The sequence below is a fragment of the Thalassophryne amazonica genome, chromosome 10 (assembly GCF_902500255.1).
Source record: "Thalassophryne amazonica chromosome 10, fThaAma1.1, whole genome shotgun sequence".
NCBI lineage: Eukaryota > Metazoa > Chordata > Actinopteri > Batrachoidiformes > Batrachoididae > Thalassophryne > Thalassophryne amazonica.
The window spans coordinates 76108567-76130889 of NC_047112.1; the positions used below are offsets into that span (position 1 = coordinate 76108567).

The 22323-nt window shown below is 41.7% G+C and overlaps 1 protein-coding gene across 1 annotated transcript in view; it reads left to right on the top strand.

The window, feature by feature from the left end:
* The first annotated feature begins 342 nt into the window (after window positions 1-342).
* si:ch73-63e15.2 (protein strawberry notch homolog 2) overlaps window positions 343-22323 on the top strand; it is a 175138-nt gene continuing 153157 nt past the window's right edge. Inside the window, exon 1 of the mRNA XM_034180297.1 lies at window positions 343-509. The gene's annotated coding sequence lies outside the window, so the exon portion shown is untranslated. The remainder of the gene's footprint in view (window positions 510-22323) is intronic.

A 22323-nucleotide genomic window follows, 5' to 3' on the forward strand; every position in this document is an offset into this window, starting at 1 on the left:
TACCACCCTAATTATACATATATATATATATATATATATATATATATATATATATATATATATACATATATATATATATATATATATATATATATATATATATATATATATATATATATATATATATATATATATATATATATATATATATATAATTTTGTGGAATGAGTTAGGCTATTATTAATAGCCTATAATAATAGTAATCATCATCATCATTATCATTATCATCATTAAGGGCAACAAAGAGTTTTTTTTTTTTTTTTTTTTTGAGTTTTTCCTGATGTCGTGGTTGAGGTTTGGGTCTGAACGTGCGTCTGCGTGCGTGACGACGACGTCGGAAACATCTTTTCGGTATTCAAAATGGCACCGTCTCAATCAGGAAGTGGAAAAAGCAACTAAGAAGAACAAGTTGGATAAATTTCATTATTCCTCTTATTTTGAGGCCAGTATTTGTTCAAAACCAGGCTGTGTACACGGGGCATGGACTCGGTCTAAGTTACATCCGGACGGTAAGTGGAATTCGTGGATATTTTAAAAAGATAAACGACACATCGACACAGTTCTGTAACAGCCTCTCCTAGGTGCGCATGTTTTTTACTCCGGCTTACACCGCTGCTTCGGGTAACCGGAGGTTGTCGGTACAGAACAGCGGTCGTAGCGCACCACACTCAAGATAAAAGAGAATATCTCTGGTTAACTCCTGTAACTAAATTAGCTCGCGTGTTTCGTCGTAAATTGGCCATCGCTAGCTCATCAAGCTAATCTGTATCGATTACCTTTGAGAGTATAACTTGGTCATTTTCTCAAAGCTTTACTTGTTCGCCAATAAAAAAAACTAAACAAAAACAATAGTAATAGTATTCTGAACGTCGTGAAATCATCACATTCTTCTTTTTTTAAGTAAATCAGCGTTCACGACTAATCTTGCATTTCGCTATCAATTTCAATCTGAGAATGTAAAACGAACGTACCCAAAGTCAGAAAACAGCTATGAACAGTGCTAGTCGAGCTAGCGCATTTAGCTCTCAGAAGTGTGTTTAGTATGAGAAAACTACGTGGTGTTGCTTTATTTACCTTTCTGGGATTATCGACCGTCATCTTGACGTGGGATAACCCGAATTTCTTTGTAGCTAACATTCTGTAGTTTGCTTTGGCTGAGGGACGCTAGGAGCCTTAGGGCTGTGGAATGTTAGGAAGTGTGATTGTGTCCTTTGTGCGCTGTGGGATCACTGAGCCCCTTGTACATACAAACACATATACACGCTCCTACCTACATTTTGGCTTTCTGCTTTATTCATCAGATCACATTAATGTCGCAATTATACGCGATTTTGTTGCATTCTGATTAAAAATGAACCTTGCATAATTTCGGAGTAATTCTTGGCAAAAGTAAAGTGTGGAGAATATCAGTGGTGGAACAGTAGAGTAACTTTATTGATCCCCAGGGGGAAATTAAGGTGTCAAGTAGGTTACACAATACACATAATGCCCACATGGACATTTCAAGACACACATATACACAACAAGCATTAATACAGGTCAAAGTCAAGGGGAGAAAAAAAAAAGCAATTGTGCAAAAACATATCCTGTGAGTTGAGGTAGACAAGAGATTAACATGACCAAGAAGCAATGAGTGTTGACAGATACGTCTGTGATGTAGTATTGTGATGTAGAAGTTAGAAGAACTAAGACATAAATAGTATTCAACAGAGAACAAAAATCCTGTTAAGGTGCATGAAGACATTCAGCAAAAAGTTAAAGTGATCAAAAAGCAGTGTTAAGTACTAAGCAATGATAGGAGTGAAGATTTCTCAATCGTCACAACTTCACAGTCCAGTAAAAAGTAAAAGGTGTATTACACAGTCCACACGCACACACACACACGCCTAGAGGTATCCCGGGACTGGGCCAGCTCAGGCATCTCGCAGTGTTTGTTTGTGATAAGCAAGGAAGAAGTATAAGCAAGGAAGAAGTATGTCCATTGTTTATGAGAGTTCCATAGTGCAGTGATTATCCTAGATCAGGGGTAGGCAACCTGTTCCAGAAAGAGCCATGAGAGTGCAGGTTTTCTTTGCAGCCACTGACTCCACCAGGTGATTTCACTGATTAACTGATTCCATCTGCTCAAAGTGATATTAATCAGTAAAATCACCTGGTGGAGTCAGTGGCTGCAAAGAAAACCTGCACCCTCATGGCTCTTTCTGGATCAGGTTGCCTACCCCTGTCCTAGATAGTGCAGATAGAAGATGGTGTCCTAGATAGTGTCTTGTAGTGAAAACTTAGCATCCTTGAATAACTTGAGGACATGGGGTCTTAGGCAGTCCAGTCCCCAATGATGATGTCCTTCTTAGTGTCCTTCTGTGTGTTAAACAGTTGAATGGCCCATGGGACAAAGGACCTTCATAGCCTGTCTGTCCTGCAGGAGAGGGCACGGAGTCTGTGGCTAAACAGACTCAGCTGGTTAGTGAAGATGGTGTGAAGGGGGTGTTTCTGATTGTCCATTATAGAGTCCAGTCTGTTCAGGGTTCTGTTCTCAGCTGTTAAAGTGAGAGTCTCAAGCTCCATGCCCACCACCAAACCTGCCTTCCTCACCAGTCTGTCCAGACGTCCAGCATCTCTCCTCCTAATGCTACCACCCCAGCACACCACAGCATAGAAGAGCACGCTGGCCATGACAGACTGGTAGAACATCAGCAGGAGTCGGTTGCAGGTGTTGAAGGACCTCAGCCTTCTGAGGAAGTAGAGCCTGCTTTGGCCCTTCTTGTAGAGTGCATCTGAGTTTGTAGACCAGACCAGTTTATTGTCGAGGTGCACCCCTAAGTACTTGTACGTGCAGACTGTCTCCACATTCTCTCCCTCAATAGAGACAAGCACCGAAGGCGGGGCAGATCTCCTGAAGTCAACCACCATTTCCTTGGTTTTGGTGGTGTTCAGGTGCAGCTGATTGGTTCGGCACCATCCCACAAAGTCCTCCACCAGTCCCCTGTACTCCTCTTCCTGACCGTCCTTGATACACCCCACAATTGCAGTGTCGTCCGAGAACTTCTGCATGTGGCATGTCACAGAATTGTAGCTGAAGTCAGTAGTGTACAGAGTGAACAGCACCGGGGAGAGCACCGTTCCTTGTGGCGCTCCTGTGCTGCTGACCACCATCTCAGATGTAAGGTCTCCCAGTCTTACAAACTGGGGCCACTCGGTGAGGTAATCTATGATCCAGGTTACCAGGCCAGGCTCCACTCCCATCTGCACCAGTTTATCTCTCAGCAGCAGTGGTTGGATAGTGTTGAAAGCACTGGAGAAATCAAAAAACATGATTCTCACAACACAGCCACCCTTGTCCAAGTGAGAGTGTACCCTGTGAAGAAGATACAGGATAGCATCCTCCACTCCCACGTTCTCTTGGTAGGCAAACTGCAGAGGATCCAGTGCGTGACGTACCTGGGGTTTGAGAAGGTTACGCAGCAGCACATGTTCGAATGTTTTCATTAGGTGTGAGGTGAGGGCAACTGGTCTGTAATCATTGGGTTCTTTGGGGTGTGCTTTCTTCGGAACTGGTATCAGGCATGAAGTTTTCCACAGTGTAGGGACCTTGCCTTCCTGCAGACTCCTATGTTTCCTTTAAATGGATTATATTTTTAGCAAGTTCATACAGGCCACCAGTTGTCTTAATATTTGTAGTCAAGAATATGAATATGACATTGAAGTGATGCCAAAAGAGATTTCTTGTATTGAAGAAGTGTGTTGTTTCTGTGTGCTGCTTTGGTTCATAGTGAAGTCATCCCAGGTTAAATCACCCCAGTCCAGGTGAAGTCACCCCACTCCAGTAACACAATATTTCAATTCTGATATGTTCATGTAATAAATTATTTATACACACCAGTGGCATAATACACTTTTTATACAAGTTTTGTAAGTGAGATGATGTTTTAAGGCAGGGGAATGTAATTGTCAGTTAAAAAGCCCATTGATGGGAGAAGTAGGGCACATTGCCCAGTTCTATACAATCACACTGGCAGGTCCTTAACTATGAACTAGTCATTCTTAATTATTTCACAAAATAAGCATGGATAGCTGGAGTGGGGTGACTTCACCTGGACTTTGGTGGGTTCACCTGGGGCAAGTTCACAGTGGGGTGACTTCACTTGCTACTGTTGCTTTAGAGATGAGATGATGTTTGCCCTGTCTGTTGAAGACAGGCTGTGTCTTTTGCCCTTTTCACACTTGAGCTGATAGCTATTTTTCCTCTGTTAATCTTCTATTGTGGTGTTCGGTGTGAATAAAGTGGAGTGGCGTGACTGATGCACAAAATTTGATTTGTATTTCTGCCCATTCCTCTCGATTTAGTAAATAGGAGCTAAGTCTAGTCTCTAGATGATTCGATTCAGTTACTCTTCACAGGGCTGTAAGTATTTTTCCCACTGTGACAAATTACAAAGTCTATTTGTAATGATTCATAATAAAAACAAATAGATGTTTTGTCTTGCAGCTGCTCTGTTCTTGTTCACGCTCGCCACATCGGATCCAGTACAGATCCACATTGGGATTTAGCACAAGCTTTACACCGGCTGCCCTTCCTGACGCAACTCCAGTTTTACTTGGAGAAATGCACACAGCCCCTTGGTCTTCCTAAGAGGTCTTTCATCCAAGTACTAACCAGGACCTACCCCGCTTAGCTTCTGAGATCTGATGGGATCAGTTGCCCACAAAGCAGAATGGCTGGAGTTAAAAGAAACGGGTGAAATTCTGTACTTTTGTATTTTAATAATAAAACAAATGCAGGAACTGTGTCAGCTGGAAAGTTGCAGCTGCCAACGAGTGTGTGTGTGTGTGTGTGTGTGTGTGTGTGTGTGTGTGTGTGTGTGTGTGTGTGTGTGTGTGTGTGTGTGTGTGTGTGTGTGTGTGTGTGTGTGTGTGTGTGTGTGTGTGTGTGTTTTATTACACTTTGAAAGTCTGTTACACATAATAGCTGTGTGCAATGAGAAATGTAATCCTTCAGAGAAAAAAAAAATCCCTCTGCTATCACATTGGTTTTGATAAAGTATGAGGATCGCTTGCCGTGTCAGGAAACAAAATAACTTTGAAACAGGATCTTGTATCGCTTCATCAAAGTGCACATCGTTATGCCAAAGCCCTTGTTCTCAACACCTGAGTAAGGATGGAAATGTTTGCCAGTAAACGTGGTAGAGTTTGTCATTTTCTGTGCTCTTTTTGAGTCGGGTACAAGCTTTGACATGAATTTTGCTCAGTGTTTCTCTGATTCGCAGCATCCCACAGTTTTTCTTCCTCTTGGTTTACATGTTTATTAAACTAAACTAAAATATTTTTAGTTTGATGCAAGTTGCATATAGTGTAACAGAAGACAATTTCTTTCCCACTATTTTTTTTATCAAGTATGCAGGTGCTTGAAAAGGCATTTGGAAGACATTCAACCCAGGAACAGCAGAGATTTAACATTGACATTTGTTTTATTTTTGCAGAATTTGTGTATTATCAAGTCTGTGAAGTCTTTGTTTATGGCAGTGCTTCAGCTCTTTGTATTATATGCCTGTGCATCTTTAAAAAGTTCTTTCAGCTTCTCCCTTTTAGTTCTCCCTTCCTGATGCTATTTCACATTACATGAAGAATGGACAGGGGTAGCCTTGAGCCAGGAACCTTCTTCTGTGGAAACAAGTGCACAAAGAGCTTGACACCACACCTGCCCCATGCATCTTCTTTACTATGCACGGTGCATGTTTGTTTAGAGCTTTTATAGGAGATGTTCAGAGTACCGTCTTGTCTTTGGCATCTCTCTGCACAGAGGGCAAATGGCGAAAATAAATAAACAAAAACAAAAGTGAAAATTACTGATAACTTCATAATATGATTGTGACAATCAAGATTGATCCATTTTGTCGATCCAGAGTGGAGGTTTTTTTTTTTTTGTGTGTTATATTTTTGGATCATCGATCAATTGCTATAGTTCTGTGTGCATATAATTATATAATTAATAATAATTGGTTGCAGTCCTAGACTCTGGTTTTTGAGTTCAGTTCTTGCTCTGTATTATGTACATAATGTCTTGTTTGGATTGACCCATTCACATGGGTCATTACAGAGGTTCTGGATTAAAAAAAATAGCTTTGCCATATTGCAATTGCGGTATTTCCCATCATGATTGGTCTGTTTCATCAAATTGTGCAGCCCTACTTTAAATGTTGGTGTAATAATGGTTGCAGAAAGCTTTGTGTTGTGAATCCAGAAGGCTGGAGGAGTAAGCAGGAGGAAAAGAAAACTGCTCTCACAAAGTCATGCAAGTCTCATTCAACTGTTTCCAGTGTGTCTTTTGTCTGCAGCTAATGCTAGTGCAAGTTCTGACATAAGTTGTTTTTCTCATTAAGCCATTTCCCAGTCCTTGATGACTATTATTGGGTTTTGTGAAGTGAGCTACCATCACCTGTATAGATACTGGACAAATCCTGCATGATGTCACTTATAGAATTTCTTTTTGAAAAATTGCTGCTCTGGGTGTTGCCGTTTTCGCAACCTTGACTGTGTCTATGTCATGGCCAACTGGTATTGGCATAAACAGGTGGAACGTGGGAAAGGGCCTGCATGACCTGGGCAGGATGAATGAAGCCTGAACACGCACCATCTTAAGAGTTACAGATAAAGCTAACCTGACTTTATAGCTTAAAACGTGCTAAACTAAGGAGGTGTCACGGAAGGGGAAACTAGCTATTCAGAAAAAAAAAAAAAAACGATTTTTTTTTTTTGTTGTTTTTGTACCAAACAAATAAACGTGTATTTCTTCTCAAAAATTGGAAATTTGAACATAGGCTGGGAAGCTGGTCCTTTGAGTCAGAATCAAGCAGCCAAGGAACTGTAACTTCTTGTTCCTATTGTGCCTCATTTTGGATGGCCCAATGTGCCGCTTGTGAGCAAAATGCTGGGATGTCTCTGCCAGCTTCCTCTAGTTAAATGTGCTTAATCCCTGTGACGTGGTAAATGGCCTTGCTGTCATTTGCCATATAATCCTTTTTGCACCCACATCTCTCTTCCTTAACAGTATAAACTTTAAAGGCCAACAGGCAGGCTGTTATCTGTTAGAATTCTCACAGAGACAAGGCTACACAAAGGAAAAGGAAATCATCATATATGGCAGCCTTTAGGTTTTGCATTGTTTTGATTTAGCAGAAATGATTTAGCAGAAATGGAAATTTTAATATATGGTAAGTTGGCAACTTATTTGATAAGTTATATGGATCTTTGTCTGCTAAGGAGGTAATGTTTCACTTAAGTTAGGTTTTTGTTACAGACAACAACAACAAAAAACTTATGGACTGACTTTCATCAAATTAGTTGTTATAGTGTGGGGAGAGGGCTGCATACAAATGAATTTGAAAGTTTGACCACATTACACCCATTTTGGCATCTCTTCACTGTAGGGCTGCAACAAATGATTATTTGGATCATCGATGAATCTGATAGGGTTTCGACACGATTAATCGGATTAGTTGGGGAATTTTTTTAAAATGTGCCAGGGAAACAGTTTATCTCTCCTTCCATCACTTTATTTAACAACAGAACATTATTTGAAAACTTAAATACTTGAAAATCAACAAATTGTCAACTGTCCCTTTACTGTTGAAATCTAAAATAATAAAAAATAAAACAGTTTATAATAAAGAACAAAAATAATTATTTCAAATGACATCGCTTTATCAAAGTGCTGTGGCCATAAAACAACATTGAAACATATAAATATTATAAAATATATGGTGAAAAAAGAGGTATTTTTGTTGCCGCAAATAAGCAATTAGGATAACCAGTTAACCATAAAACCTAAATCAAAACTGTAGCCTGAATGTGCAACATTCTCTGTATAACTTGTAAAGTATGTGGTCATTTCACAGTGACACATGTGACTCATGTCTCTTTCTCTAAAATTGTATTGTAGCATTATTAGTTATTACTATTATTATTGTTGCTATTATTATTAATATATAAATAAAAATACATTTAAAAAATATTATAATTTGTAATACATTTGACTCTCTTACGACAACAAATACTGAGCCATTAATTATTATACAGAAAACAAATGCGCAAACATGCTGAAATGCCAGCAGCTTAATGCTAACTTGAACATTGGAAACACCATAGACATGCTAATGCGTTAGCATAAAATACATCTATCAACTGTTTCAATAGACCATAACAGGTCAGTTTAACATAAAAAAGGTAAATATTCCTCACAGACATATGGGTTTTAGTGGGGAAAAATTAAGATAAAATGAAATAAAACAAATGAAACCAACGAAGCAGCAGCTCGAAGCACTCCTTCATTGGTTCAAGGTTCAAAGCAAAGCTCGGTTGATTATATTGAAGAAATGAAACATTTGCGGTAAAACAAAGTTATTTAGCAACTAATCGATGACTAAATTAATTGACAACTATTTTAATAATCGATTAACTCGATTAGTTGTTTCAGCTCTACTTCACTGGCTTTCTGTCTCTGTGAGATCAGATTTTAAGGTTCTGCTTTTAGCTTATAAAATTGTTCACAGACTGGAACCTCCCTACTTAGCTGATCTAGTTAAACCCTACATACCGGCCCAGGCTTTGCATTCGCAGGATGCAGGACTACTTTGTGTCCCTAGGGTCATTGAGTTTCCTCTTATCGTGCCCCTGTTCTGTGAATGATCTCCCTGTGTCAATAAAGCAGTCAGATTCTGTAGAGACTGTCAAGTACTGACTTAAAATGCACTTGTTTTCCCTTTCGTATGGCTAGCATATTGGAATATTGTGTTACTATGCTTTTTTTATGTTTTTACTCTTTTATTGTGCCATTTTAATCTTTGAATTCATTTTATTTAGTTTTTTTTAATTGTTTTGTGTGAAGCGCCTTGAGGCGACTCTGTTGTGATTTGGCGCTATTTAAGATGAATAAATTGAATTGAAAATTAAATATAGTTTGAGATCAGCATGGCCATAATGTAATTTGGTGAATGAGTATCCTATTAGTTTAGACAGTAGTGAGCACTGAATGCCCTTCCAGATTCAAGATGTGTCTAGAAATATCCATCACACCCCCATGACCCTTATCCACACTCACTTCAAAAAGAATGGAAAATATGCATGTAAGAGTTTATTTTTACAGTGTTCTTATGCTACGTACATAATGGCCTCCTTCTGAGTAGCCACAGTGTCTGACTATAGGGCAGTGCAGTCTCATTTGAACCCCTATGTGCTATCATGGGATTTGACCACGTCTGGGGACAGCCAGCATGAACACAGCAGAGAATCCCTGGGTGGAGTGTGGGAGTTTCAGCACAAACCATTCAGCCTGGATCGGTAAACTTAAAAGGATACTCGCTGTCACCTAGCGGACCTACCGGTTTAAAATAGTTTCTCCTGAAACCCCCATCCTCCAAATAGTTTGTGCTGACACTCCCACACTCCGCATGGGTATTAGTCTCATCCCACAACAGCGTTAGTTTTGATGGGAAAATGGCGTTCTGTTTGTTTTCAGCTGCAATCACAGAAGCAGTTGGGAAAAGTGCAGTTTTTTTCGCTTCCCGGTGGAGAAGGCAAGATGAGGCAAATGGGAGCGATCGTGTCTGTAAGTGTTAGCCTACACAGCTAACTAGCGTAGTTGCTTTCTCTCGCCTGCAAAACCACCTTGACATGTTTATGCTCCGGGTCATAAACAAACCACAACACATGCTCACTTTCCACTGCATTGTCACTTTTTATTTGCATTTTCACTTTGTTTGCATGTAATTTGCCCAAAAACTCAGAGAAAGTGCCACATTTTTGTCCCCAGAAGTAGAAAAATTAGATCATATTTTACCCCTTTAGCACACACCCTCAAATGAGACTGCACTGCCCAGTAGAAACAAAATCAACTCAAGTGTCAAGTCAGCTTTATTTGTCAATTCTGCAGTGCATACACAGGTATATTGAGAATTGAAATTTCTTAACTCTTAGTCTCTTAGAGTAAAAAACAAAACAGTAAGAACAGTCTCTTATGGGCAGAGCTATCACAACAGTAAGATAAAAATAAAATAAATATATAAATACGGTAGACAGTAGAATGTCGTCAGTGAGGTACCCGCTACCAGCAGTATGTCTTGTGCAAACTGAGCAGTGTTTCAACGTTTTAGAGCTTATTTAAAACTAATTTAAAGTGCATGGATGTGCATAAGCAGTCCTTGGAGATATGTTCAGTGTTTGTGAGGTGGGTGTCAGGAGTAAGAAGTCAGTGTCTTGGTTAGGAGCCAGAGTTTCTGTGTGAGGGGGACAGCAGGAGAAATAGGTAGTTTAATGGGTGGTTGGGATCTCCCGCAAGATCCCAACCACCCATTAAACCAAAGACTCTTTAGCAGGCTTTTAATGAGCCTTTCATTGGATTCAGGTGTGTAGGAGCAGGGAGACAACTAAGAGTGTCAGGAAGGTAGAGCTCAAGGACTGAACTTGGGCACCCCTGGAGAATCATTTTGGGATTACTGGGAGTGCCTTTGCCTAGTTGACATCATACCTGACCAGTCATTCTCACTGTTTTGTACAGTGACACTACCTCTAACCTTAGTGACATGAAATTTGGGGTTCCAGAGGGGTCCGTCTTAGACCTCCTGCTTTTCTCCCTTTATATAACACCCCTTGTGGACATATTGCAGTGCTTTTCATTGCTATGCTGATGATACTCAGTTATACATGCCGATAACTGCTGGGAACCTCATCCACATAAAATCCTTAGACGATTACCTTGCATCAGTGAAAAGCTGGATGTGTAGCAGTTTCCTTCTTTTAAACTCATAAGACTGAAATAATGGTTCTTGGTTCAGTGAGACATCGGCATCAACGCTAAGCCTAGGCTCATGTGTCATACATCACACTGACAGAGTGAGGAACCTTGGGGTAATTTTTGATCCTATGTTGTCCTTTGACCTCCACATTAGAGATATTACGAGGACTGCTTTCTTCCACCTGAGAAATATAGTGAAGATTCATCCCATCCTGTCTATGGCTGTTGCTGAGACCCTGATTCATGAGTTTGTCTCTTCTAGATTGGACTATTGCAATGTTCTATTTTCTGGTTTACCGCAGTCCAGCATTAGGGCTCTCCAGTTGGTTCAAAATGCTGCTGCCAGACTTTTGACAGGAAGCAGAAAGTTTAACCACAGTACACCTATTTTGGCATCTCTTCACTGGCTTCCAGTTCCTGTGAGGTCAGATTTTAAGGTTCTGCTACTAACCTATAAAATTGTTGTCGGACTGGCACCTCCCTACTTAGCTGACCTAATTAAACCCTACGTACCAGCCTTGGCTTTGCGTTCTCAGGGTGCAGGACTGCTTCGTGTCCCTAGGGTGAATAAAAAGTCTGCGGGTCCCAGAGCTTTCTCTTGTCGTGCCCCCGCTCTGTGGAATGATCTCCCTGCATCAATAAAACAGTCAGATTCTGTAGAGAATTTCAAGTCCAGACTTAAGACACACTTATTTGCCCTTTTGTATGGCTAATATACTGGCATAGTATGTTACTATGCTTTTTACCCTTTTAAATGAATTTTATTAGGAAACGGAGCGTGCCACGGCCTCAACTTTATCTAAAGTCTGGGTCTTTTAGTGAAGCTTAGTGATAGTGGTTGGCGATGAACTTAGTACTTCTGTTTTTCTTGTTGCATAATGATGACAAAATATACTGTATTTGTTGTCTTTCTGATGGTTGATTCTGTTTTTTTCTCCATCTAGAGATGGGAGTGGTGTCTACTTCCGCAACCCTCCCATCCTGTGCACTGGAAAAATTTCCTGTATATTCGTTTTGTAAATTGTTTTGTCAATTGTGTCGGTAGCATGGTGCAAGCAGAGGGTCACCCCCTTGAGTCTGGTCTGCTTGAGGTTTCTTCCTCAAATCATCAGAGGGAGTTTTCCTTACCACTGTCACCTATGTGCTTGCTTTGGGGGTTGGTAAGGATAGACCTTACTTGTGTGAAGTGCCTTGAGGTAACTTTGTTGTGATTTGGCACTATATAAATGAAATAAATTCAATTCTTAGTTTGCTGAGGTAGTGGAGGCATTAATGAGCTTTCTTGGCCAGTCATGTGATGTTGGTGGTCCAGGAGAGCTCGTCTGTGATGTGTTCACCTAGGAACTTGGTACTGCTCACCCTCTCCACAGCAGCACTGTTGATGGTCATTGGGGGTGTTGGGTGTGTACTCTCCTGAAGCCAAAATTTGCTTATGTCTTCTCCACATTCAGGGAGACATTGTTGTGTTTCGCACCATAAGGGCAGGCGGTTCACCTCATTCCTGTAGTTGGTCTCATCATTGTTGCTGATGAGACCCACCACGGTTGTGTCATCCGTGACTTTGATGAAGAGGTTGTTGTTATGCAGTGGTGTACAGTCATGGGTCAGCAGGGTGAAGAGAAGGGGGCTCAGCACACATCCCTGAGGGGCCCCCATGTTCACGGTGATGCTATTGGATGTGTTGCTGCCGACCCGCACTGTCTGTGGTCTCTCTGTCAGGAAGTCCACCAGCCAGTTGCACAGTGAGATGTTCCATCCCAGCTGGTTCAGTTTGACGATCAGCTGTTGGGGGATGATTGTGTTGAATGCTGAGCTGAAGTGAGTGAACAGCATTCTGACATGAGTCTTTATTGTACAGATGTGTGAGTGCTGGGTGGAGGGTGGTGGCGATGGCATCCTCGGTCGAGCGAGTTGACTGATATGTGAACAGGAAGGGGTCCAGACAGGGAGGGAGCACGGACTTGATGTGCTCCATCACTAGCCATTTGAAGCACTTCATGAGGATGGGGATAAGTGCAACTGAACAGTCGTCACTGAAACCGTCGGGTGAGGACGTCTTTGGAATTGGGATGATAGTGGTGGCCTTGAGGCACGTGGGGACATCCGTCTGACTCAGTGAGATGTTAAAGACGTCTGTGAAGACATCTGCAAGTTCTCCTGCACATTCCCTCAGAACACAGCTAGTAATGTTGTCAGGGCCAGAAGCTTTGCAAGCGTTGATCCTGCTGAGTGTTCTTCCAACACTCTTCGCAGACAATATAATCACCTGTTTGTCTGAAGGAGGGGGGACTTCTGTGCAGGTGTGGTGTTGGAGTGCCTCAGAACAAGCAAAGAATCCGTTCATTCAGCAGAGAAGTGGAGCTGTCACAGGTTTGTGGTGGGGGCTTTTAGTCTGTGATTTTAGCACTCGCCACAGGTTGTGCAAATCTCTGCTGTCACTGAAGCAGTGGGCTATCCTTCTGGAGTACTGCCTACTAGCCTCTCTGATGCTGTGTGACAGGTTGGCCCTTGTTGTCCTCAGGCCAGCCTGGTCTCATGCTTTGAATGCAGCGTTACGAGCCTTCAGAAGCCTGTTGATCTCACCTGTCAGCCATGGCTTCTGATTGGCTCGAACAGTGACAGTCTGGAGGGCCGTTACATCATCAGTGCATTTGGTGATGTAGGCAGTGACAGAGTCCATATACTCTTGGAGGTCGATGGTGGAGTTGTGGGAGGCAGTCTATGGTGTTAAAGCAGTCCTGAAGTGCCTCCATAGAACCCTTTGGCCACACTCGTACCTCTTTCTGAACCGGGTTGGCGACTTTTACCGGTGTCATGCTAATACCAGCATGACAATGATGTGGTCTGAAGCACCTTCCTCTGGAAGGTGTAGACGTGATCCAGAGTGTTATTTCCTTGAGTAGGAAACTGTATGAGGTCTGTCCAAAAAGTATCGGACCTTTTTATTTTTTGCAAAAACCATATGGATTTGAATCACGTGTGATTGCATCAGCCAAGCTTGAACCTTCGTGCGCATGCGTGAGTTTTTTCACGCCTGTCGGTTGCGTCATTCGCCTGTGAACAGGCTTTGTGTGGGCAGTGGTCCACCCCTCTTGTCGGATTTTTATTGCGAATAAATGTCTGAACGATTTGGAGCTTTGCTGCATCAAATCTTTCCAGAAACTGTGAGAGACCTCCAGCTGAACACCATTTGGAAAATTTAGATGGCTTTCAGCGACGGTTTTATGGGGATTACACAGATTAAGGAGTGCTCCAGCTGGTTTAAAGACCATCCACAGCTGCTGAGAGCGCGCCGCACTCCGAGCGCCGATCGACAGGCTCAAACCCCGCTGAAACAACCAGATTATTTCCAACGTGAAGGCTTTGTTGATCCGGGACGTCGTCTGAAAAAGGCAGAAGGCGTGGACATCAGCACTTTTTCCGCACATTCTACTGTTACAGGAGTTTTTTTCATGGAAAGAGAAGTGGAGGATTGCGCCACCGTGCCGCTCATGGTGCGGGACAAAACCACCTCCGTGTTGGTCTCACAGGACGGCTCCTCTTTCCATGACAAAAACTCCTGTAACAGTGGAATGTGCCGTTCATTTCTAAACTGGACGCTGTCTTGATCCGGTATGTCGTCTGACTAGCACAGGAATTGCGGAAGACGTGGACATCAGCACTTTTTCGGCACATTGAGACAGACGTGCGGAGGAATTCCGCGCGTCGCGGCGGAGCCGCATGGCGCAAAGCAACGCCGTGATGAAGCCTCACAGGACATGTTGGGGCATGTCCAGCTCATGCACAATTTCTCAGATACTCACACAACTGAAAAGCAACCGGAAGCCGTCTGAAAGCCATCTGAAAGCCGTCCTGTGAGACCAACACGGAGGTGGTTTTGTCCCGCACCATGAGCGACACGGTGGCGCAATCCTCCGCTTCTCTTTCCATGAAAAAAACTCCTGTAACAGTAGAATGTGCCGAAAAAGTGCTGATGTCCATGCCTTCTGCCTTATTCAGACGACGTCCCGGATCAACAAAGCCTTCACGTTGGAAATGATCCGGTTGTTTCAGTGGGGTTTGAGCCTGTCGATCGGCGCTCAGAGCGCGGTGCGCTCTCAGCAGCTGTGGGCGGTCTTTAAACCGGCTGGAGCACTCCTTAATCTGTGTAATCCCCATAAAATTGTCGCTGAAAGCCATCTAAAGTTTCCAAATGGTGTCCAGCTGGAGGCCTCTCACAGTTTCTGGAAAAATTTGATGCAGCAAAGCTCCAAATTGTTCAGACATTTATTCGCAATAAAAATCCGACGAGAGGGGTGGACCACTGCTCACACAAAGCCTGCTCACAGGCGAATGACGCAGCCGACAGGCGTGAAAAAACTCACGCATGCGCACGAAGGTTCAAGCTTGGCTGATGCAATCACACGTGATTCAAATCCATATGGTTTTTGCAAAAAATAAAAAGGTCCGATACTTTTTGGACAGACCTCGTATGTGTTGTTGTAGTCCATAATGTTTGTGGGGACCAGAGAGTCACACTATATCAAACGTATGACACTTCAGAGCAAAGGTCACTGACTCTGCTCCTGTACATGACGTGTCCTGCATGTTTTCTGTGATCGCCTCCTGTAACCACTGCTGGTTCGTTACGGCTGGTGTTTCCTCACTCTTGACTGGCTGAGCACACCTGAATTAGTTAATTAGCGGTAGGTGGAGCATTTGAAAACATGCATGACAAGTTAGCTCTAGGAGCAGGGTCCGTGGCCCTTCCTTCAGAGCCCAACTTTAAGTGGGATACAAAGGGAATTATGTATTTTTTATGAAGTCAGTCATGGTGTATTTTATCATAGTCGACCTATGAGCCATATGGACCGCTTGCCAGGGTTCAGCATGCATGTGACCCCTGTATTAATTGTTCCTTTTTAAGGGTCACACCCAGAATTCAAACTGACCAAATCTGATTTACACAAATATGACTTGTTTTTCATTTCAAACCACTTATGAATGAGGCTTAAAGGGGAATTTTGTTTATTTTTTAAAACGGGGGTGGATTTTGTTCAATTTTTCACTGTTAAAGCCTGGGTCCCACCGAATAATGAAGGATGAATAATGAGTCATGGCTGATAGCGTGGCTGATATGAGCCATTCGAGGCTCTAATGACCTGTCGATCGTGGCTTCTACGTGGCACGTGCGGGGTACAGAGAGGCACCTTAGTGGATACGTGTTAGATGAAAACGTGGGTCATTCTTCAAATAATCACACCCATGCGTGGCTCCTTCTTCGTCCTTCATTATTCAGTGGGACCCAGGCTTAAGACTTACAATATGTGATTAGATTCAAATGTAATATCTGTACACACACACAAACTCATTTTCAACCGCTTAGTCCAATTAAGGGTGGCGGGAGGCTGCAGTCACAGAATACGAGGCGGGGTACACCCTGGACAGGACGCCAGTAAATCTGATTTTTACGGGCAGCCTGAACAAAGCCTTTGTGATGACACTTGTCGTGTAACGGACCACAGATGATCCTTACAGACTACCCCACCGATTCAATGAAATCGTCAAATATTGACTCATCCACTGTATTTGGGTGGGTATGATTGCTCAAAAGATTTGTGCTTTGTCCACTTTCTCAGAGCATATGAGGAAAATTGGTTTTGAATTCCTCTTGGGAAGTATGAACATATATGATTCTGTCCATTCTGGATTAGAATCTCTGTTTTCTGTTTTTCTCGTTTTAGAGCATCTTAATCTGCTTGAGACGTCTGTGTCTCTCTCCTTGATACTTTCTACAAAACATTGCTCTGAATAAATTATTTCATTGGTTGAGTAGCTTCACATGGGATGAGTTACAATTAGAGATGGGTATTGATAAGATTTGATCTATCCAATCCATTATCGATTCCCTTATCGATACCTCTTGTGAATTGTTTTGTGTACTAAAAGTAGACTTTACAGGTTTTCTATGTCAGCAACATTTTAAATTGGTCACTGGATCCTTGATCTCTGGACATAAATAAAATCTGTAGTTTTTGTCAAAAGCATTTCCTTTCAGACATTTTGGCATGAATATCTCTCCATACCTCTGAGCTGAGCTCAGCCGGCTGCTGCACGTCAGCACAGGATGTCTCATTTTGTGGGGAAAAAAATGGTTTGATCGATTGCAGTTTGTTTGTATTACAATATTTGGAAAGAGGTGTTAATTGATTTAAACGGCGTTTCGCTTTGAATTTATTCATTCCGACTGGACTCTATCATTCTAATTTGACTCGGCAGAAAGCCGTGCAGCATTTGGAGCTGTGTAAACAGAACGGAGGACAATTCACATTTCTTTCTCACAACAAGACAGAAGTCCCAGTTAGTGACTTTTAATCTGCACAAAAGTGACTCACAATTGACATATTCAGGGATGAAAGTGGGGGGAAAAAAAACCTGAAACCCAAAATTACCCCCAACACCATGTGCATGAAAATTTTTGAATTTTAGAAGTTCTGAAATGCAATCTTGGACTATTCCAGACAATAAAGTGCAGTGAGTGCAGCATCCATTTTGGTGAGAAGTAAAACCAAACTTTCCCTATTCAAATTCATTCCAGTAGTATTCTGCCCTTACTAGGATGCAGCAGTTTTCTAGGTTGGCAGATAGTTCTGGAGGAAATCACACTGTTATGTTTCAAGAAATTAACAGATTGAAAATATGGTTTGACCGAAACAAATTGTCATTAAACTTAAATAAAAGAGGGGTGAAGTGGAGGTGTAAGAGTCACTAGTTGTTCACAGGAAACATTTATTTCTGTATGTATTTATTTTCATTGTTAGTTGGTTTTATGTTTTCTGTTTTGTTTCATCAGGTTCTTTTTGACTTTCACTAAAATTGTATTGTAGCATTATTAGTTATTATGAGTTATTATTACTATTGTTGTTGCTATTATTATTAATATATGAATCAAATAAATTAAAAAAATTAAAATTTGACGACAACGAACGCTGAGCCATTAATTATTATACAGAAAACAAATGCACACAAACGTGCTGAGATGGGAACAGCTTAATGCTTTAATATTGAAAACGCCATAGACATGCTAACATGTTAGTATTGGTCCCATTTTTAAGTTATAAAATACATCTATCACCTAAGACCATAACAGTCGGTTTAACATAAAAAAGGTAAATATTAATCACAGACATATGCTCTTTAGGGTTTTAGCAGGGAAAAATTAAGATAAAGCGAAATAAAACAATGAATCAACAAAGCAGCAGATCGAAGCACTGCTTCGATTTGCGAATCACTCCTTCGATTGATTCAAGGTTCAGAGCAAAGCCGCGCTGCAGAAAAGTTGATTACAGACCTGCTGCAGGGTCTGTAATCAGTGTAGAGAAATTGTCATTTTCCAGACAAAACCCCCCCAAAACAACAGCCACTCTGAAGGACCGATAAGGGAATCATTATGCAAAAAGGTTATTGATGTAGGTGGATCGAATAATTTCTTAACAATACCCAAAAGGAACCGGTTCCCGATACCCATCCCTACTTGAGATTGAGAACACAGCTCTCTGCTGTTGTCGCCCACTGTCGCTTTCGCTCTGTTTCTTCATACAACCCCTGGCAAAAATTATGGAATCACTGGCCTCGGAGGATGTTCATTCAGTTGTTAAATTTTGTAGAAAAAAAAGCAGATCACAGACATGACACAAAACTAAAGTCATTTCAGATGTCAACTTTCTGGCTTTAAGAAACACTATAAGAAATCAATAAAAAAAATTGTGGCAGTCAGTAACGGTTACTTTTTTAGACCAAGCAGAGGGAAAAAAATATGGAATCACTCAATTCTGAGGAATAAATTATGGAATCACCCTGTAAATTTTCATCCCCAAAACTAACACCTGCATCAAATCAGATCTGCTGCAGACTGTAAGAAACCGCCTAAAGGAAATGGGATTTACATACAGAAAAGCTAAACGAAAGCCATCATTAACACCTAAACAGAAAAAAACAAGGTTACAATGGGCTACGGAAAAGCAATCGTGGACTGTGGATGACTGGATGAAAGTCATATTCAGTGATGAATCTCGAATCTGCATTGAGCAAGGTGATGATGCTGAAACTTTTGTTTGGTGCCGTTCCAGTGAGATTTATAAAGATGACTGCCTGAAGAGAACATGTAAATTTCCACAGTCATTGATGATATGGGGCTGCATGTCAGGTTAAGGCACTGGGGAGATGGCTGTCATTACAGCATCAATAAATGCACAAGTTTACGTTGATATTTTGAACACTTTTCTTATCCCATCAATTGAAAGGATGTTTGGGGATGATGAAATCATTTTTCAAGATGATAATGCATCTTGCCATAGAGCAAAAACTGTGAAAACATTCCTTGCAAAAAGACACATAGGGTCAATGTCATGGCCTGCAAATAGTCCGGATCTTAATCCAATTCAAAATCTTTGGTGGAAGTTGAAGAAAATGGTCCATGACAAGGCTCCAACCTGCAAAGCTGATCTGGCAACAGCAATCAGAGAAAGTTGGAGCCAGATTGATGAAGAGTACTGTTTGTCACTCATTAAGTCCATGCCTCAGAGACTGCAAGCTGTTATAAAAGCCAGAGGTGGTGCAACAAAATACTAGTGATGTGTTGGAGCGTTCTTTTGTTTTTCATGATTCCATAATTTTTTCCTCAGAATTGAGTGATTCCATATTTTTTTCCCTGTGCTTGGTCTAAAAAAGTAACCGTTACTGACTGCCACAATTTTTTTTTTCCTGATTTCTTATAGTGTTTCTTGAAGCCAGAAAGTTGCCATTTGAAATGACTTTAGTTTTGTGTCATGTCTGTGATCTGCTTTTTTTCTACAAAATTAAACAACTGAATGAACATCCTCCGAGGCCAGTGATTCCATAATTTTTGCCGGGGGTTGTAGTCATGCTTACCCAAAAATCAGATAAACTTGTGCTGCTTTCTCATGGAGACTCACTGGCTCCCGGCGTATTTTTCCACTGCAGAGAGACCCCTTTCACCAAAACAGGCTTTTCAGCCTCCCAACCACCCCCATATGCTGTAGGGAGAATTGGGCCAGTGGTAAATCCCCATTTTAGCCTTTGATAGGAGCTAGTGTGTGTGTGTGTGTTTTTTTTTTTTTGTTTTTTTTTTTTGTTTTTTTTGTAAGTAGACCTGCATTGAAATAAATGTGGTCAGATCTCAGGAAGAAATAGCTGATATGTATTTATAAGACCCTTATGAATGCAGTAAAGTAAATCTGCAAGCCCAAATTTGTAATTCAGCGGAGAAATCTTCATTTAAAAATGACAAATTTGCAGCTAAAATTTGGCCCTCAGTGAAAACTGTTTGTACATCCGGGTCATTGCAGTGACGTCCGGCAGAAGACGGAGCGCTCCCGCCTTCAGTCCGATCCCGCATTGAAATTGATTTTATCTGTTAGTAATGTTACGGTTATACACATCCTGGTTTCAGCATCCAAAAGTAAGCTGCAATGAATGTGAGATACAGCTCTGCATGCTCAGATCAGCGGGGACATCGACAGCGGGCGATGTTCTTCCCCGACGCCTCGCTCTCTGCCTCCGCTGCGCTTACTGAGTCTGCGTGCTCCGCCACTCACATCGCCCCCATGTCTGCTGCGCAGCCGGCACCACGTCCCTGTCTACTGAATGGAGGTGCAGCCAACTTGGCACAAGTCCAGAGACTACGCTCGCTGTTTTGATGCGGAGCGGCCGGTGACACCTGTTGCTGCAAGGACAGACTTCTTGCGGCAAAATCCGCAGCGCCGCACGTCTCGGTAATCGGAGCCGCAGAGCTCCGTGGCCACTGAGAAAGGTTTATATCTTTTTAATGACTTGGATTCTTTGCGGGTCCCGCCTCCGTACCCCACGACGGTAACACCGGAGGCGAAAGACAGTAGATTTTCAATGCGACACCATTCAATCAAACGGGTGTATGAAAAAGTACCCAAAATAATTTTCAAGCACAAATAAAAGAAATGTGTACTCACCAAACGTGCCGCAAGACAATATGAAGTTTTAAAAAAAGTAGATCCTTCCGTATAAGACAAGAAAAAGGTGCGGATGCAAACTGATGTAAATCCACAATGCATGCTGGGATAGGGTCTTTTCCCTGACGTCTCGGCAGCGTCCCGGATGTGATGACAGTTTTGCGGAGGGCTACATTTTAGCTGTAAATTTGTCATTTTTAAATGAAGATTTCTCCGTTGAATGACAGATCTGGGCTTGCAGATTTACTTTACTACATTCAGAAGGATCTTATGTGTAAATATGTCATTTTTTGGTCCAAAGATCTGACTGCATTTATTTCAATGCAGGTCTACTTTAAGTAGAATGGAATCTGGGGCAGGTTGTTTATTTGATGCACTTGCTGCTTTCCAAGAGTCTGCATTTACATATGTAATAGTTTGTGTTTTACACAGCTTAAGTATTCAGTCAGAACAGACGGACAGTACAATTGACAGTTGACTGTGTCAGTAGTGTTTGCTTATGCTAGAAGGAAACAAAGAAACTGGTTTTTCTTGATGGCCGTTTTAGTACTCTCTGTGCCAACTAGCTGTCAGACCTGGGGCCATATTCTTATCTTTTGTAGAATCCTCTAAACTGAAACCAGTGTTCTCTGAAATCAGTCCCTTGTTCACATATTGGCGTTCACTACATAATTAGAAAATCTAGTCACTTGACTCAGTAATGTACAGAAGAAGTGAGTCAAAGTTGAAAGGTTTGAGTCAAAAATGTTGCACTGCTCTTTTGCAATGGCAGCACCACCTCTGATCTAATGTGTTCTGGAAACAATCTCCCCCAGAGGAAAACATGAATCATCAAAGAAATGATGCAAAAGTGATTATCTTTGTTAAACTGGTTTAACCGTCCATTTTTAAATTTGTTTTTTAAAAGGAACCCCAACTATAACATCACATTTGTCAAAAAATTGAAACACTGACGTCTGCTATTATAATATATAGTTAGAAGTGCATAAACAAGTCTTGAATGATATAAAATAGCGTTTATTTATCACGTATTTAAATACAACGCAGCCGCCATGTTTTTGCCTGCGCAATGCATTCTGGGGGTGATGACGTGGAAAGGTTTCTGAAATCTTTCATGCAACCGAAAACAGTGTTAAAGCTAGTTCTTCTACCGAGATAAAATGCCACATTGCGCGGCTTTTGGATGCAATTTTCAGTCTAAGGGCAACAAAGAAAGCGAGGTAAACCTTCATTGCTTTCCAAAAGAAAGAAAGTTGAGGAAAAAGTGTGAGGATGCTTGTGGAAAAGTGCAGTTGCCGAAAGACCCGCGGCTGTGCTCACGTCACTTCAACGCGGATGCATTTGAGGCTTTTCATCGACCTCAGCTAATGAGGTAGCTTGTTCATGTTTCTGGATACAAACGACGTCTTAAACCAGATGCAGTTCCCGTCATATTTCCACACAAGAAGAAAAATCGTCCATGAGTAACTAGTGAAAATAGGACTAAAACACACGAAAGAGCAGCAGACGCTCTCTTTCTCTGTTGGCATCGGCAAGCAGCCCCCACACAGA